This window comes from Bicyclus anynana, chromosome 9, assembly GCF_947172395.1.
Source record: "Bicyclus anynana chromosome 9, ilBicAnyn1.1, whole genome shotgun sequence".
NCBI classification, from domain to species: domain Eukaryota; kingdom Metazoa; phylum Arthropoda; class Insecta; order Lepidoptera; family Nymphalidae; genus Bicyclus; species Bicyclus anynana.
In genome coordinates this window covers 14,364,387-14,371,954 of record NC_069091.1, presented here as the reverse complement: position 1 = coordinate 14,371,954, position 7,568 = coordinate 14,364,387, and positions in this window count along the sequence as shown.

Below are 7,568 nucleotides of genomic sequence, written 5' to 3'. Positions count from 1 at the left end.
TAATGCTTGTCACCGCATATGGCACCATAAAGTATTTAGTTATATTTTATATGTATAGATATTGTGATACTTGTTTTTCTCTTTTCAGTTCATTACGCTTAAGCTGTCGGGTTTTTGTTTTTGGAATAATATTTTTTTCTTTAAAAGATTAATTCATTTTTCTATTTTAGTGACCGTAAACGTTCGTTCGCTTATTTCAGTTATTTTGGACCGATCTGGAAATATAATTTCAAACAAAAAAGAATTTCAAAATTGGTTGATGAAGTCGGTTATTTTTTTTTTTTAAATCCGAATAAATAATATGTTCTATGTAACTCATACTGTTATCGTACGACTAGATTCAGCCTCTTATTATTCGTTTATGGCCAAAGTTTATAATTATCTACACGTGTAGTTCAAGGTTGAGACTCATTTAACCATATCTCGTAGGTAATTCTATTAATAATAATTATAAATACGCTTTTTGCTTATAGATCTTTACACTCAAGTAATGCGCTTCAAAAAAATTGTAGACAGAATATTATCCTATAGTAAAAAACGCCTGCAATCTATTCATTTGAGCAAATCATAAATGTAGGTACTTAAGCTCAAGTTATTTTTTTAAATCGAAAGTAATATTAGGTCTTATTTTTGTCCGTCGAGTGGGTTGGTCGATCAGTAGGTGTACCTACCTATTATATGGTTGCAAACAGCTCAAGATGATGATGATGATGATGATGATGATGATGATGATGATGATGATGATGATGATGATGATGATGATGATGATGATGATGATGATATTCGAAATAATCTTTTAATAAACGTCCTATTGTTATAATGCTTTATTTTAGCAGATTATTTGTACAAAGAAATATTTTTAGAATAATTGTTGTTTATTGTATACAATACTTAGTATTATTAATACTATAACAATATAATATGTACGTATCTTGGTTGCAATTCGGTGACCTCTTTGGGGAAACCGAGGGTTTTGTCTGTGCAATTATGGACGAAGTTATAAAGACGAGAAACTACCGGAAACACATTATGAAAGATGGCACTCTAGACATCTGTCGAGCGTGTCATCGCCCTGGGGAGTCCCTCAGGCATATTGTGTCCGGGTGTTCTCACCTTGCTAACGGCGAATACTTGCACAGACATAATCAAGTAGCCAAGATAATCCACCAACAGCTTGCTCTTCAATATGGCCTTATCGATTTTGAGATGCCTTACTATAGGTACGACCCAGCGTCAGTTCTTGAAAATAGCAGTGCATTGCTCTACTGGGACCGAACGATTATCACTGACGGGTATATTGTAGCCAATAGACCTGATATAGTGCTAGTCGATCGGTCAGTGCGTCGTGCAATAGTTGATGATATTACAGTTCCACATGACGATAATCTGGTTAAAGCCGAAAAGGAAAAAGTGGACCTTGCTCACGAGATTACCGCCATGTGGAAAGTTGAGTCAACTGTTATTGTTCCGATAGTTGTTTCAGTCAAATATGGTCTTATAGCGAAAAGCTTCGACCAACACCTTAAGAAGCTTTCGCTTAACTGTTGTATCAAGAGTCGGATACAAAAGGCAACGATTCTTGAGACGGCGCGTATTGTGAGGAGGTTCCTCACTCTGGAGCCCTGACCACCGGTTGCTTGGGCACTCAAATGTCCTGCAGCGGGAGGGTGAATTTTTTTTTATAAATTTTTAATAATGTTTTGATTTTTAATACTATATTGTTAAAAATTGAAAAAAAAAAGTAATAAATAAATGAGAGAATAATAATACATTACAATATAATAGCATTAACATGCAATAAAATATATAATTGTATAAATAATAAATTTATACAATTATATATTTTTTTTGTTATACTTATAGGAAATTATAATTTACATAATAGTAATAACTATTTACATATACCTACTTGAGAGCCGTGATAGGCTATTGGATATAACCTCTGCCTCCGATTCCGGAGGGTGTGGGTTTGAATCCGGTCCAGGGCACGTACCTCCAAATTTTCAGTTGTGTGCATTATAGGAAATTAAATATCACGTGTCTCAAACGATGAAGGAAAACATCGTGAGGAAACCTGCATACCAGAGAATTTTCTAAATTCTCTTTGTGTGTGAAATCTGCCAATCCGCATTGGGCCAGCGTGGTGGACTATTGGCCTAACCCCTCTCATTCTGAAAGGAGACTCGAGCTCAGCAGTGAGCCGAATATAGATTTGATAACGAACGATATACCTACTTATCATTATCATCAATACATATTAAAGAAAATGTGTCTCTGTGATTTCAAAATAAATGTTTCAAATGCTTAAAGCTATTATTTACACGATAACATAACATTATTTAATAATTTTGTCAGTCTGTCTGTCTGTCTTTGTCCATTGCTAATCTCTGGAACGGCTGAACCGATTTTAATGGATTCTTCACTGGAAGATACAGTGCAACATATGCTACTTTTTTAACCTGGAAAAATCTATGGTTCCTGCGGGATTTGTGAAGCCTGATTTCAAGCGTACGAAGTAGCAGGTGTCCTCTAAACACACTTAGGTAACAATAATAAAGGCGAATGTTTACATGTGTGCATCTTTGTTCCTCCTTTACGCTGCGGCTACTGAACCGATTACACATATACATACACACATTTCATCCCTTAAAAATTCATGGTTCCCGTGGAATTTGTGAAAAACAGAATTCCACGCGGACGAAGTCTAGGACGTCCGCTACTATACTAATTGGTGGATTAGCATAATTGTATTAGGTAAGTAAATAAAATAAATAAAATAAAAATAAAAAAGCCTTTTATTATTTCCCATTTACATAAGGTAATTATTCTAATACTTTTTAAATAGAACAAAGTAGGTAACACTTTTATACTTAGTACATTTTTTGCATTTTATCTTTTTATCAATATTTTTTATGTTATTTGTATCTATTTATTTTTCTTTCTTTTTCTCTATATATCATATATATATATTTCCTTAACTTTTTAAATGAGAACCCCTCTATAGGGTAAAGGCCTCCTCCAGATTTTTCGCTCGTTTGCTTTTGATTGCCACTGGTCTCCTACAATATCTTTGATGTCGTCAACCCATCTTCTGTAAGGCCTGCCTCTTTTCCTTTTAGGGCCCTTCCATAGGACGACACGCTTCGTCCACCGAGCGTCCTTCGTTCTAACGACATGACCTGTCCATTTCCATTTCAGTTTCATGGAGTGAAGTAAGAAATCTATTTGTTTTGTTCTTTGTCTTATTTTCGTGTGGCGTACTCTATCTCTCTTTCGTATCCCTAATATGGATCGTTCCATTGACGCTTGACATATTCTAATTTTTTCTTTCGCTTGTTTAGTAAATGTCCAGGTTTGTGAGCCATATGTTAGACAGGGCAAGATGTTACTATCCATAGGTTAGGTATTAGTATATTAGGTAAGTAAATGTTTTTATTTTGTAATGGCAATAAATGAATTATGTTTTAGTATGAATTTTAATTAATTCCGCCCACTTGATATCTACGTATTTTGAAAAAAAAAACATTTTTTTTTACTTAATCACGCGGTTTTTTTCGCAATATTGTTTGCGAGTGAAACCGCGTGATGCAGTTGATGCAAACTGCTTTATTTAACACTAACTGACGCCGCGCGGTTTCACTCGCGTGGTTCCCGTTCCCGTAGGAATACGGGGATAATATATGGCCTATAGCCTTCCTCGATAAATGGGCTATATAACACTGAAAGAATTTTTCAAATCGGACCAGTAGTTCCTGAGATTAGCGAGTTCAATCAAACAAACAAACTCTTCAGCTTTATAATATTAGTATAGATATAAAGTAAATATAGGTAAGTTGATTTTAATTGCAAACACGAGTTAAGATATCAATACATATAAATAAAATGAAAGTGTCTGTCTGTGATTTTAAAAGAACTGTGTTATAATTGGCACTTATAGTTATTTTCACGACACAAAATACAACCAAGCTTTTTTAAACATTTTGTCTGTCTGTTTGTCCAGGCTAATCTATGGAACGGCTGAACCGATTTTACTGCGACTTTCACAGGAACATAGTCTTATAAGTATTCTGTTATGTTAATCTAGAAGTTCTAATAAAAACATTAGCTATAGGCTAATCACCATCTTCAAAAACGTTTAATTCTTGATACTATCATAAAAACCGTTTCACCCGCGTAGCTCATGTTCCCGTGAGAATACGGGGATAAAATATAGCATACGACACTCACAAATAATATGTCATTCGAGTGATAAAAGAATTTTTAAAATCGGTTCAATAAATACAATGATTACCCCATACATACTATTCCTCCTCTAGATTGACCTATTTTGTTTATTTTGATTTTAAAACTAAACTACTAACCCTTATTTTGGTGAAAAATCTATGTTAAGTACAATACTGGAAGTATAGTTACAAACAAAACAAAAAAAAACATTCGTTAAATAGCATATTTCGTAAAATATTCATACATGTAGGTTAGGGGTAGGATAGGAGTAGTTGAATCGAGTTTCACGCGGACGAAGTCGCGGGCGCCGGCTAGTAAATACATATAATTAATGTATAAAAATAGCTCGTCTAAAAATATTACATGACAAAAATAATATTTCTAAAATATTTTTGTACGTGACACGTTAACTAATAGTGTATTTAATTTATTTCCTTATAAATCACAAGTTCAATAATTTAAGGTTGCGATTTTTTTTTGCGGAATTAATCGATTTGTATATATCTTCAAGTAATTTTTTATCTTATCGAGCGCAAATACCAATATTTAGAGTTCCGTAAGCAAATTGTGAAACATGCCACTAGTTTTAATAAGTAATCCAACTTTTATAGTAGATTTCATCGTATTTTTTTTTCATTAATTATCACCACATTTGCTGGCCTATTTCCTATTTTGGTTTTTATTATCAACCATTTCATTCGTTGTTTATTTTAATAGGTTTATTATAGTGAATACGCTAGTAGGAGTGCAATTCTGCTATTCTACACTCGTCGACGAACTTCTCGCCTATAACTCAAGTTCTATTCGTATTTAAACTTTAGGTTTATAGAATGCCAAAATAAAAATTGTTTTTTATTTAAAAAGAGAGCAAAGGTCGTTTTTGCTGCGAGCGTCAAGCTTGAATCCCGAAAAAGCGAAGGATTGTATATATTGTATTAGAATCCTGAGCCTTGAGGGATTCAAAGGCGCAAGCAGCAAAATACTTTGCTCTCGTGTGACACGTACAACTTTTCACCTTACTAGTGAAAAAATAAAAAAATATTTGAAAAACATATTATTAAAATTTACTCTCACTAATTTATTTGTCCTTTTTTAATTTTTAACAATGTTAATATAAAAATATAATACAGAACACTATTAAAAATTTATAAAAAAATAACCCAAGCAACCGGCGGTCAGGTCTCCAGAGTGAGGACGAGATTCTTGAGACGGCCCGTGTAACCTCCTTACTACACCGGCCGTCTCAAGAATCTCGTCTCTTGATCCAACAGTTAAGTGAAAGCTTCTTAAGATGTGGGTCGAAGCCTTCGCTATAAGACCATTGACTGAAACAACTATCGGAACAATAACACTCCACTCCAATAGTCGCTGCGCAGTCACGGTCACTGCTGACTCAAGAGTCTGACAACATCTGTGACCTGTACGTAGTAAGTTTAGCTCGTTTAGCTCGCCATAGTACGCACGCATGACTCTCTCATTATGTGAACGAGACCATCACACGCGGCACTCACTGGAGCCCGCAGCTCCTCTTGCCCCAAGCTTATCGTCAGTGGTAACTAGTCTTCTTCTTGCTGGTGCTGTTGTTGCCATTGTCGTGGTGGTGATACCACGATGAGTCGTCCGAACTCGAAATGGAGTGGGTAGTCACATCCTGACATCCCCCGCAGATATTGACGGGGTCTTAAACTCGTCCGACGACGACGGCGATGAAGTCGACAATTCATAGTTGTAAGGCTGTGTGGGGCACATAGTTCGAAGAGCCGATGGACGTTGGGGTCCCAAAGTGCTGGAATGGCGACCCCGCACTAGTAAGCGCAGTGTTGGCCGACCCCCCACCGGGTGGACTGACGACATCAAGCGAGTCGCAGGGATTCGCTGGATGGATCGTGATGTTTGGAAGTCCCTACAAAAGGCCTATGTCCTGCAGTGGACGTCCATCGGCTGATATGATGATGATGATGATGATGAAGGCTGTGCGTTTGTATTGCCGCCACCTCGTCGCATGTTCTATACTTTTTGTGGCATCCATTAGATTCATGTCTTGGATTTTTTAGTTTTATTCGGTTTTATTTTTTACTTTAATAAAAATAGTAATCTTTATAGCTTTATATCAGCCACATAAATAAATAGTTCCAATTTATTACATAAAAAATAATTACTTTAACCAAGCATAACAATTACATTGAAATTAAAAATTAATAATCAATGGAATAAAATAAAAACAAAAGAATTAAAACAAAATAAAAGATAGAACTATATCAATATAAAGTTTTCTTTTGTGTTTTTCTGCTATTTTTCGTTCAGATAATTACTCTGCGACAGTATAATAAATATGCAATAAAATAATTAAAATGGTCTTTTAGTTTTATGTCATACCAAGGGATATTTTTTTTTCATTTTACCTGTATCAATTAATAATATTTCATTTACCAGATGTGCATGGTGGCGTTGCTAGTAATGAGGCATTTAATTTAATTTAATAAGCTAAAAACTAAATGCGAATATATTTTTTCACGTGGTGAATAAACAAGAAATTTGCTCTCTGGTTTTATACAGCAATCGCGCAATTTTTGTGCTACAGAGGTGAAAAGTACTTTTTGTCACTAACAACGAAGTAACAACGAATGTAAACGTACGATATCACAGCCCGCTGTAACTTTACAGAATACAGGGGTTGGAGTGTTCTGTAAAACTGAGCTTAAACTCAATGAAGTAAGTAACTATAATATAAAACGTCAACATACAAACTAAATAATAACAATAACAAACATATATAAACTTGTTGAAGCTGATGTTAGTTTTAGATTGTTTATCTAGGTTTCATACTCGTAATAGTTCCTACTTGTAATTAAGATGGTAATAAAAACATTTGAACAATTATTCAAGGTGAAACCGCATGAATTAAAATAAAAAAAAATCGAATTACTATAATTTAGCCAGTTTCGTTTTGATGGTATAAGGTTTCTAATGATATGCCATTAAGCTGTTGCTAAGGCATTTATGTGATGCAGTAAGCTTACGTCATTTCATCATCACCTTCCTCATTATGATAAACAACCACAACTCATTTTGCCACAATTTTTTATACCACTTTCCCCATGGTAACAATATTGGTGGAGATCGAGGAAATTTCGTATATAACTAAGTATTGCCGAATACATAATTATTATAAAACGCTAAAACTGACGCTCCAGCCTAGCGTACTAATTTTCTTGACGCTATTACGTAACTTACCATAATACTAAATAAATTAAAAAAAAAACAAATAATTCGACTGAGTATAATGGATTCCTATAATAATTATAAAAATCGTTAAGCGGTATATACTGTAAAGCTTTTTTAAA